This window comes from Danio rerio, chromosome 15, assembly GCF_049306965.1.
Source record: "Danio rerio strain Tuebingen ecotype United States chromosome 15, GRCz12tu, whole genome shotgun sequence".
Classification (NCBI taxonomy): domain Eukaryota; kingdom Metazoa; phylum Chordata; class Actinopteri; order Cypriniformes; family Danionidae; genus Danio; species Danio rerio.
Genome location: NC_133190.1, coordinates 48702071 through 48714253, shown reverse-complemented (window position 1 = coordinate 48714253; position 12183 = coordinate 48702071). Strand labels below are relative to the sequence as shown.

Sequence of the window (12183 nt, the reverse complement as noted above, 5' to 3'; positions counted from 1 at the left end):
ACAAAGTTTTACCAGGTGTTATGAAATCTGCTGCATCTGACACTATTGCTGTGTCTTTAATATAATGTAATTACCCCAGGGCTTGCAATCCAATAGAAGTAGTAACTATAAGCTACCATAGTAACTATACATAGTATAAACGACTATTTTTTTCTCTTCAGTAGGTTATGGATAAAATATGGTAATTCTTATGGTTTAATAAAAATAAATAGATTTTAGGAAATCACCAGGCGACCCCCCTTCATTGTCCCGCGACCCCTCGGGGGGTCCCGACCCCCACTTTGAGAACCACTGCACTAAAGTAAACATTCTAAGCACAGCGCTTTGATCAAAGGCTTTAGAGAACAGCCAATCCTAATCACATTGGTGTTATCGTACGCATAAAATGATTAACATTGTAATCTTTTTTTTTCTTTCATTACTCAGATTCCTCCGCGTACCACAGTTTGAGAAACACTGGTCTAATTTATTAGTGGTGTGATTTGTGGAAATATCTCCTATTAAAAATCTTATGAATTAACCACTTTTCAGACAAATCTTACCTATAAGTTACATTTCCTTGTGAAATGGGGCTGATTCTTCTATTATGGTAGGTAAAAAAAGACACAAACTAGTCGATGTTTTCATGTTAAATCATTTAATTCATCCCTGATGTACAAAAAAAAAACTTTCTACAGATTTGTTTTTTCTCCAAAATGCAGCCGTTTCGCTGTAGTCATTTCAAAGATCGCTGAGCTTTATGTCCGGTTGTGAAGATTTACACTGTAAACTGTGTGTGAACATTGGGTTTTGAATAAACACTGCTTTCTATGGCAGAGATTGATAGATTCTAGAGCTCAAAAACGTCAGCAAATGTTTGAAACGCCTCCATTAAACACAAAACCAGCTCATTTTCCTTAGAAAAACTATGGTTATCTCCACACAAAAAGTCATAGATCGTTTTAATTCTGGTTACTGACAAGCAGAAATGTTATTGCACAAACACATTATCTCCCAATTACTGAAAATAATGACAATGATATCAAAAATAAATCACTGCTGATCTGCTATGCGGTAAGATTGTTAATAAATATGATTCTCATATTCAACATATTCTAATACATGAAATGAAATGGACCACAAAGACAAATATTGATAAACCAAAGACATCTGATGCACAAAAGAAAAGATGCCATCATCATTTTTGGTCCGCTTACAGAGGAAAAACAGGAACTTAAAGGAGTGTATGCAGATAAAAGTCATTTCAGAGATGATACTGGCACCGTAAATCCATATACACAAAAACAACACACACATTCTCTGAGATGAAATGACGATGTTCCCATAAGGTTCGCTCAGCGTTCGCTCTGAACGTTTGTCACATTATTAAATGGAGAATGCAGGAAATATTTAAGTTAATGCCACATTTTAAATATATTAAAATCTACACACACACACACACACACACAATAAATCAACACAGAAATAAGCTCCGCCTCCTGCCTCCAACAGATTAAAGCTTATTGGTCAAATCTGTCTGTTAAGATTCAATTAAATAAACTCAGCTCAAATTAAAATGATCAGCAAATCAAAGGTAACGATTATCAATGACATTTACATTTAACATATCAACAGTGGATAATAAAATACTCTCAGATTTTGATCTTCTCGGCTGTTGTTCATCGTATTTGTTTGAGAATTTCACAAAAACAGGCAAGAACATGTTTGCTTTGGCTTAACGTTTTATCATGCAGTCAAATAAAGATCCATTCATTTATTTGGCTTAGTCACCATTTCAGAGATCACCACAGCAGAATGAACCACCAATTATTCTGGCATATGTTTTAAACAGCGGATGTCCATCCAGGTGCAACCCACTACTGGGAAAACCCCATACACACTCACATTCACACACACACTTGTACACTACGGCCAATTTAGTTGATCAGTTCCCCTATAGCGCATGTTTTTGGACTGTGGGGGAAACCGGAGCACCTTGAGGAAACCCACACCAACACGGGGAGAACATGCAAACTCCACACAGAAATGCCAACTGACCCAGCCGAGGCTGGAACCAGCGACCTTCTTGCTGTGAGGCCACAGTGATGACCACTGAGCCACGGTGCCACCACCAAGTAAAGATTCAACATTTTCAAATACAAGTGTATAATGTTTTATTACAAAATGAGAGCAATAAAAAATAAAAATACCATCTAAAATGAAAGAAGTAATTGTGTATTTATAAAACAACAACATTAAGTATTAGAAAAGTGTGTAAATATGGAGTAGAAATACTTCTAGTTTTTTTTGCATTTATTCATTCATTTTCTTTTCAGCTTAGTCTCTTTATTAATCAGGGGTCGCCACAGCGGAATGAACCGACAACTATTCCAGCATATGTTTTATGCTGCGGATGCCCTTCCAGCTGCAACCCATCACTGGGAAACAGTTTTTTGCATAATTATTTTTAATACATATTTTGTTTAAAAATTGAAATGAAAATCAATCAATAAAATAAAAAACAAAAAAGTGGTATTTTTTGTTTTATATATGTATATAGTTTCTTTAATATTTGTTTTATTCTTTGGTGGATAAATGCTAACTCTCTATCATATTTTCATTTACATATTTATTTATTTTCTTTAAAAAGAACTTAAATGAAATTCATATTTGAGATATATATATATATATATATATATATATATATATAGTGGTGCAGTAGGTAGTGCTGACGCCTCACAGCAAGAAGGTCGCTGGGGCACTGGTTCGAACCTCGGCTCAGTTGGCGTTTCTGTGTGGAGTTTGCATGTTTCCCCCACAGTCCAAAGACATGCGGTACAGGTGAATTGGGTAGGCTAAATTGTCCGTAGTGTATGAGTGTGTGTGTATGGAGCGGATGGAAGGCCATCCCGTAAGCTCTTTCCCAAATCGCATACTTATGCACTATTCTACGCCTTTTTGTAGTATAAATAGTGTTAGTACTGTGTTCACACTAAAAAATAAAAATAATGCGTGCAGTTTAATTACCCGGATGATGCACTCATTCAGCCGGTAAACAGAAGTGTGTAATGATGGACACTTCACGCACTCAACGACAGCAGGTTTGCTTACGTAGCAGAAGGGGCGGACCTATCTGGCGCACATGTTGGATAACTTTATTTATTTTAGATGGTGAAAGCAAGTGATTAGAGTGATTATAGCACCTCCTGATGGTGAATGCGGTTATACTCATGGCAGCTATTATTTGGTAGTTTGGTCATTTATTTCACTGATTTGGCAACCGTCAAACATCATTAGGGAAATGGTTTGAGTTTCCGCTTAGTGAAAAAACATTAGTGCTCCATTTGGGACGACACTACATACATACACTACCCTGTTGAGTGTGTAAGTGCATAAGCACATAGTGCATGAGTGATTGGTGTGCCATTTGAGACGCAACTATAGTGATATACATCAGGTGGAAAACGTGTATATCATTCATTCATTAATTTTCCTGTCGGTTAAGTCCCTTTATTAATCCGGGGTCGCCACAGCGGAATGAACCGACAACTTATCCAGCAGGTTTTTACGCAGCGGATGCCCTTCCAGCCGCAAGTTATCTCTGGGAAACATCCACACACACATTCACACACACACACACACACTTATACACTACGGACAATTTAGCCTACCCAATTCCCCTGTACCGCATGTCTTTGGACTGTGGGGGAAACCGGAGCACCTGGAGGAAACCCACACGAACGCAGGGAGAACATGCAAACTCCTCACAGAAACGGCATCTGAGCCGAGGTTCGAACCAGCGACCTTCTTGCTGTGAGGCGACAGCACTACCTACTGCGCCACTACGTCGCCAAAAACATGTATATACATCATATAATTTCATCTATTTGACCTCTAATTACGAAATATATATAAAGTTAGAGGTATTTTAACAAAATTCTGAAATTGATTTTGCTTTGATTTTTTGAGACATGATATATATAAAAAATAATTGAAAATAAAATATTTTTAATCTTCCAAATTTTACATTTTCATCTAAATTTATAAATAAGTTTCCGAAAATCTGAAATTTGGATAAAAAACATATATTTTTAATTTTATTGTTTCTATATATTTAATAATAAGCACACTATTCAATTATGCATCAAATCTGTATTTAAATAAAGTAATCAAATAATTCCCAATGCAAAAACAAGCTTAAATTAGGCCAAAACAATGTTGGATTTCAAACATGAGCTGAACGTATTCTTGACCTGTTCAGTGAAATTCATCAGACATTATAAAATAAAACGCAAACCTCCAACAAACAAGAGACAGATGGAGATTTTCCAGAGGACAGAAAGGTTTGCTTAGTTTCTCATGCACATCAACACAAACACTGATTTTTATCATTTTCCTGCAGCAAACACACACACACACACACACACACACACACACACACACACACACACACACACACACACACACACACACACACACACACACACACACACACACTCTCCTGATCACGTAAAAACATCATTAGTTTGTTCATGATTAGCATTATTGCAAATATTCTTGACTGTGATAGATTTCATTGAATCGTCCTCAAGTGCAAACATGCAAAAAGAAAACAAAAAACATAATAATAATAACAATAATAAATGACGGCTAATCTTTCAGAAAGGCCCATTAGTGTGCATGAAAGATCATTTGAATAAAAAGTGCGCAATCTTACATAACTGTGTGAAAGTGTAATGAGTGTGAAGAGGAGTGGGCAGCAGATCCTGCACTGCGCTTCTGTCTCGCTTTACATTACAAACACACACACAGATCTTGCACTCAAGCTGGAGGAAACACCCAATACACACAAATGTAAAGGGATTTGAGTCTCAAATGTTATATTATCGTTATCAATAATAAAAATTATTCATTTTTAATAAATTTTGCTTTAAAAATATTTGAAAACTGCCTAATGAGGTCAAAAATATGCTTGTTTTTCCTCACAAAATGCAAATGATTTATAGAAAAAGTACAAATACTGCTATATACAAACTGGTTTACTATATGTTACTATATTAATAATATATTTGTAATAATTTTATGCATATTTTTTAACTCGGTTGATAATTACTTGAGATATGAAGTCTTGTTTTTTATAAAAAAAAAAATATATATATATATATTTATGAATAAATTTTATACAACAGTTCTGTCTGGTTCTTGAACCTGATTGGCTAATAGCCATGCAATATTCTGCCATAGCAGCACTCGTACAGTCTCTTCACCCTTGTGTATTACTCCGCCCACATAGAGTGACAGCAGATCAATAAACTCACTACAGTTTGACAAATATTGCAGCTGTTGGACAACATCATGTACTTTTGAGGCATTTTAAGGCGAGGATGTAGATGTTTAGATTGCAACTATGCAGTTTATTTATAAGGATAGTGCCTATTTTAAATATTTATAATTTCTGAGAGACAGCACATTGACAACCATGAGCCTGCCATACTGAGCAGAGCAAAGACAATTGACGTTCCGCCACAAGATGGCGACAGAGACTGCATAAAAAGTCCTTAAAAGAGAAAAACTCAGCGTAATTTCAAACTACAGCTGAACAAATTATTATAAAGCAGGTAAATGACATTCTAAGTCTCTCTTTTGTATGTTGTAGTGCTGTATTTACACCATAGTTATTGTTATGGATTGAGTGTGAGATGGGACGCACATATCAGGAATGTTTGCATTTTGTGTTGGCCACTCTGGCCATCTGTTTGATAATGAACAGTCTCCTAATGAGTCTCCTGTTTTCGTTACAGCAGACTAGTTGAGAAAACAAAAAAAGAGAAGAAATTCCCGCATGTCTTTAGCGTTTTTTTCCTTATCACAAACACAACAATAATCTGCTAGTGCTTGCTTTGCTTGGGCTTTTTCAGGGATAATTACTGTGATCTCCCGATTGCTCCTGAGAAATGCTGGGAAATCTCTGCAGACTGATGGCATTTCATGCTGTTCAGCCTTATAATCTTAAAATGTCAGCAAAATCAGCTGTTTTGTCATCACTAGTCATTACGCTAGAGAGTCATTCAAACACTAGCTCTAAAGTGACGTAGGTGAATTAGTAACGACTTCCGCTGTTCTGATGTCAGCTGCAGATGTGAATGAATGGCGGAAGAAAGTAGTTCCTCGTACAAAAGGGTTTTTAGACTCTGTTTAATTTTCTTTTTTATGTATACACAATTATGCCGTCAAACTGTTGTATAAACGCTATATCACACTCATAGCTGTGCGATATGGCTGTATATCAGCACTAGTGGGACACTAACGCAGTCGGCCTGCAGCCTCGTGCCAATGCACGCCTTCCACCAGTGCCGATATATAGCCATATTTCAGTGCTATGAGTGTGATATTGCTTTTATATATATATATATATATATATATATATATATATATATATATATATATACTTGTGTATTTGCAAACATATTATGGGATATTTAAGCTTTAATATATATTGCATCTTTAATTGCACACATAATATTTTTAATTTAAGTTTATTTATAAACTAATCTGGAGAGGATCACGTGCTTATGTTTACTTGGGGCTGGTCTCGCATTATTTAATTCATGACTCTCCAATCAGACGATTCTTAAGTCACTATAAATACTCTAAGTTCCATATGACAGCCATCTTCGTTTTGAAGAATCACCCCTTCCACCCCTACTCCTTCTCTTTCCTAGATGGGTGGCACCGTGGCCCAGTGGTTAGCACTGTTGCCTCACAGCAAGAACGTCAATGGTTCTAGTCCTTACCAACCCAGCCAATGTTTCTGTGCGGAGTTTACACGTTCTCCCCGTGCTTAGGTTTCCCAAGGGTCCCTCGGTTTCCTCCCACCGTCCAATAACATGCAACTTAAGTTAATCGACTAATCCAAATCGGCACCATACACATGCTCCTAGTAAGTATAATTATCTCCGAAGAGCAATCACTATCTGTTCATTAGCTACTACAGCAGGGGAGTTCTCGAGACCTACCTAAGCTCAAACTCCCCTCTCGCCCTGCAATGGGAGGGAGCCCTGAGCTCATAAGATCATCTCTCCTGGGACAACATGCCAAACAAGCTTTATAATCAATCATCAGCCTAGTGTAAACTCTTGAAAATGAAGATACATCTAATATAAAGTGTGATATTAAAGGATGTTTACTAAATTAAAGTGTGAAAATCAGGAAATTTTTCGCTTAAAACTTTTAATTTTGACTTAAAACTTTTAAACGTTTTAATTCTGATTAAATAATTTCCCCCTCGTTTTAAAAGTTTATTAATAATCTCAATCCTATCTTGGGTGATTTTAACAACTCTAAAAGGTCCAGTGAAGTGTGCATTTTTATGTTAACGTAATCTCAACCAAAACACGGAGAGGGTGGAACAGAGTAGCCCCTCCCCTTTCTGAAAAACAGCCAATAGCATTTTGTTTCATCAGCACTCTGCCAGTGAGAGTGGTTGAGCTCAAGTGCATCAAATGAACAGCAAGTGAGAAGCATCTTAAAAGGGGGCGGAGCATGCCAGATACTAGAGAGCATTTGATTGGTTATGATGTGATGAGAAACTGTAGTGTGAGGTGACGTGTTGATCCAGGTGAGAACTACAAGTTTTACATGCTTATATGAGTTTTAGATCTTCTAAATGCCAATTTTGTCAGTGTTTTGGAGCACACTAGCTTATAGAAATCTTAAAAACAAATGATACTGATGCTAACATCTAAACTTTATTATAATTTCATGAGAACTTTAAGATGATGCAAGGAAAACTTGAGATGAAAAAAAATGCATTAAAAATGAAATGTTGTTTACTCGAAACAAAAAAGAGCTGATTTTTCTGACCCCAGAGGCTGTTTTCATAAGCATAAACTCAATCTATGTTTAATAATTTATTTATTTATAAAAACTAAAAAAATAAACAAGACTTAATATATTCAGTGATTTTGCTTCTCCAGTAAATAAATCTTGATTTAAGAGCACAGTTTGTGTATTTATGCTGGAAAACAAGACGGAAGCGCTGAGCAAGAGCCTGATTCTCTGAACTGACCCACAGATAAAACTGATCCTGGCGGAAAAAAAGCCCCTCGGTCCTACTGAAGCTGATCCTCTGCTGCACCGACACACCTGAAGACAGACGACAGACACTGAGTATAGCTCACACACACAGGTTTCTGTGAATTGTGGGGACATTACATAGGTTTCCATTGTTTTTATACTGTCCAAACTGTCTTTTCTATTGCCCTAATCCCAACCCAACACCTAAACCCAACAGTGTACATGTTTACCTTCTGAAAAAAAACTCATTCCGTGAGGACATCAATGTCATAATAAATCACCAGCTTGTAATTTCTGTGTCATACCCATGTCATTATACAGATTTGTGTCCTAATATGTCAGAAAAACAAGTACACATACACACACATGCGTATAGAGGGGTTGGACAGTGAAGCGGCTGGTTTTAGAGCACAATAAGTCATAAGTATGGTGTAGAGCACTGGTGCCCAAACTTTTTCTTATGAAGGGCCAAAAACCAAACTTGATTGAGAGCTGTGGGCCAAAGTTGAATATACCAAACTGTATTATTATACATTTGGCATGGGTAACTATCTAATTTATGTGCTAATATTTACAAATAACTAGAAAATGTTGCTTTAAAACTTACTCAATGATGCAGAATCATTTTTAATGTTTTATAATCAACTTATTAAAGTAAAAACATGAACAATCCCATTTCTAACACAATGGAGATCAGTGCTGAATACACTAGTCGAGCTGCTCGTGCCCTAGGCTTGATTTGCTTGCTGATGTCTTGTGCATTTTCCTCTATCAAGTGGCTGTATTAACATTTTAAGTCTAATTCATTTACAACATTTAATTTCAGCTGGCTTTTTTGTAGCTCCTCAATTAAACAAAGAAACAAATGGTAGTTAATTTGACCTCTGTCAAAGGCATTGGCCCCAACCAACTCCCTATCATTCTCCCTCTCTTTTTCAGATAAGATGGCAGGCCAAACAACAGGTTACCATGGGCCAACTTTGGCCCACACAGTCCCTACTTTGGGCACCTCTGGTGTAGAGCCTCCTTTTGCACCCAATTCAGCATCATTTGGACTTCAGAATGGAAGATACGAGTCTTGCACAGTGGCCAGAGGGAATTAGAGCCGTTCCTATTCAGAATAGCGTCTAGGTCACTACATGATGCTGATGGAGGAAAATCCTTCCTGAATCGCTCCTCCAAAATATCCCAAAGTGACTCAATAGTGTTTAGGTCTGGGTATTGTGCAGGCCATGGGAGATGTTTAACTTCACGTTCATCTTTATCTGTCAACAGTCGTGCTGTGTTTATTAGTGCATTATCATCCTCAGAGCTGTGCAGAGACCCTTATAGGGGCAGGTGCTCAAAGCGAAGTGAAGACCCCCGGGGGAAGAGTGTTAGGGGCACTTTCAATCATTTAGATGCATTTTGTCTCCGAGAGAAAAAAGGGCAGGTGCTCAAGCCCCCAAAGCCCACCTCCTCTGCACGTGCCTGATCATCCTGATACATATGACTTCAGGATATAATGTTTGACCCATTAAATCATAAGGTCCTCCAGAATAGATTGGCAGTCCTTGGCAGTGATGCTTCATCTAGCACTGGGAATGACATGATATAGGGTATATGCCGAGCTAGTGTTGTTCCCATACTGATAAACCTCCGGTGACCTGTTATTGTGAGTTTTTTTCCATTTTATACGGTTCCTTTTACAGCATCGATGTTGTAATGTCATTACAATGACTTTGGCATTCATTTAGTTGCTCAAGCGTAAAACGAGACAAAGCAATTTACTCGCACGCGCCTGTCAGAATCGGCAGGCTAGCGCAGAAGCTCCATTAACTATACTGGGGTAAAATAAATGCTCATATTATAAAGACATGGAGGCGGGAAATGTAATTTAATGCAGTGATTCTTGTACTTTATGAGAACCACTTTAAAAATCAGCGATCTCCATTGGCTGGGTGATATCCGATATAAAGAAAACAGACCTTAAATTCACCAATTGTGTATTGGCATCAGTTCACCAGAAGTGATTAACCCAGGTTACTGGCAAATTAAAAGTCCTATTAGCATGCTTCGTCACAGTGGCGCAAAAAGGGGGTATGCAGTATATGCGGCGCATAGGGGCGCCACACATGGGAGGGGGGCGCCATTGTGCCAAAACTATTTTTAAAATTATCCTTATTAAAAGTTTTAAATAATAAAAATAAATAAATATGTTTAGTTAAAAAACATTATTTTGCATTTTATACAAATATAACATTGTTATTGTTTAATTCAAAATCATTTAACACAATAACATGCAGTCACACAGCCTGGAGTGTTCATGTAGATGTAACTGTTTAGATTTCTTTTTATTTTTATCAAAATAAACTGTCAAATCATACATAATGTCAAAAGTTATAAGGTTAATCTGAAAATTTGTCTTCATTTATTATTAATTAATTAATTTAATTATTAGTTTGCCAAAATAAGAGGGATCGCACAAAATTTAAACCCGCATACCCCTCAGTAAATGTGTAGTTGCGCCCCTGCTTTCGTCATATAACCTATCACAGCTCAAACCATCACTGATGACCTCCATGCTTCACTCGGAGCATCAGTAGTCTGGGTGGGACGCTTCTTTGGGGCTTCTCCACACCGTAACTCTCCCAGATGTGGGAAAGACAGTGAAGGTGGACTCAGGGAACACTATAATATTTCACACTGCCCAAGATTTTAGCCCCTTTCACACAGTGATACCGGTGAATATCTGGAAACTTTCTGGAACGACTTTACCGGTATTTTCAAAAAAGCGCTGTTCACACAGGCGAGGACGTTACGGAATTTTTCCGGAAAAGAGCATTCACACATCCATTCCAAAATACCGGTAAATTCTGACATCATTCACCACAAATGAGCTCTAAACGGCTGCGCTTGTGTTTTGTGGAAATATAAATTTATAGCATCTAATTTCAAATGAACAATAATCTACGTATAAATAAAAAGTTATATTCTCTGGTTTTTAATTATATAATTTCATTAACATTCCAGCTAGGAGGGACATTAACCTTTTGTCTTTCTGATTACAGGCTAAGCCAAAGTAATGCAAATTGTCAGTTTCACAGCAAGGGTGTCCATTGTTTTCTCTTTTCGATCAAATGGTCAGGCGGTTTCTGTCTCCAGAACATGATGAGATTAGACCTGAGAAGCAGTTTACCCTGCTGACCACAACTCTTGATTTGCATGCTTTGTTTAGCTATATCCCCTCCTCCTAAGAACACAATATAGCCATGAAATCTTTGTCTTAATTCAGACTAATTCAGACTTGTGTGAGACTTGTGAGAGACTTGTGAAAGAACTTGCAGACTGCGGACCTCTAGTAGGCTCTTGCAGACACATGGACATCTAAAAGACGCTGTATGACTGCAGATTAACCAACACGTCTCAATAAAGGAATTCTGCTTGTTTCGAGTCTCCTGGACTGGGTTCTCTCTTCTTTTCACTCATTAATTTTTTTACAACAGTTTGTAAACATTTGACTACATCACAAACTCAGTGGATGATCAGTATTGTGAACAACTTCGATGAAAACATATGGAGGATCACTTTCGCATGTCGAGATGTTCATAATATGTGCGTGTGCTGGCGCTCACAGGCTGTTTCACAGGCACACGCAAAGCTTGAAGGTAAACAAACAACGGCTTATCATAAGCATCTTATCGATGATTATTTACACGGTTGGGATTAAGATGAACATATAAACATGATCTGACTGACTTCTAGCAGCTAAATGCGTCTGGGAAAATATTCAAAGGCTTTTATCCTCATAAACCATGCGCACATGAATGAATCTGGCTGTTCTGATTGGCTAAAGCAGGTGTCTCACGTCAGCACGTTCTAGACGTGCACGCGCTCTTTCCGGCAGTCTTCCTTCTGCATTCACACAGCGCAGCATTCCGGCAAATTACCGCTAATGTTACAACTTCTCTTTCCGGAAAATAGTCAGAACGAATTTACCAGCATTTTCAAAAAGGACCTGTTCACACATACACACCTTTCCGGAAAATTGCCGGTAATTTTCCGGAAAAGTCTCTATGTGTGAAAGGGACTTTTTACTGCAGGCACCAGCAGTTTTGCTATAGCATCCGGCCATGTATATTGACCCTG

The 12183-nt window shown here is 37.6% G+C and overlaps 1 protein-coding gene across 6 annotated transcripts in view; it reads right to left on the bottom strand.

The window, feature by feature from the left end:
- Window positions 1-7100: 7100 nt before the first annotated feature.
- Window positions 7101-12183, bottom strand: part of clcn2b (chloride channel, voltage-sensitive 2b) — a 107391-nt gene continuing 102308 nt past the window's right edge. For 5 of the 6 annotated variants that reach the window (XM_009304042.5, XM_009304047.5, XM_073922661.1 and 2 more), the window contains one exon: window positions 7101-8124. The gene's annotated coding sequence lies outside the window, so the exon portion shown is untranslated. 6 annotated transcript variants of the gene reach the window in all.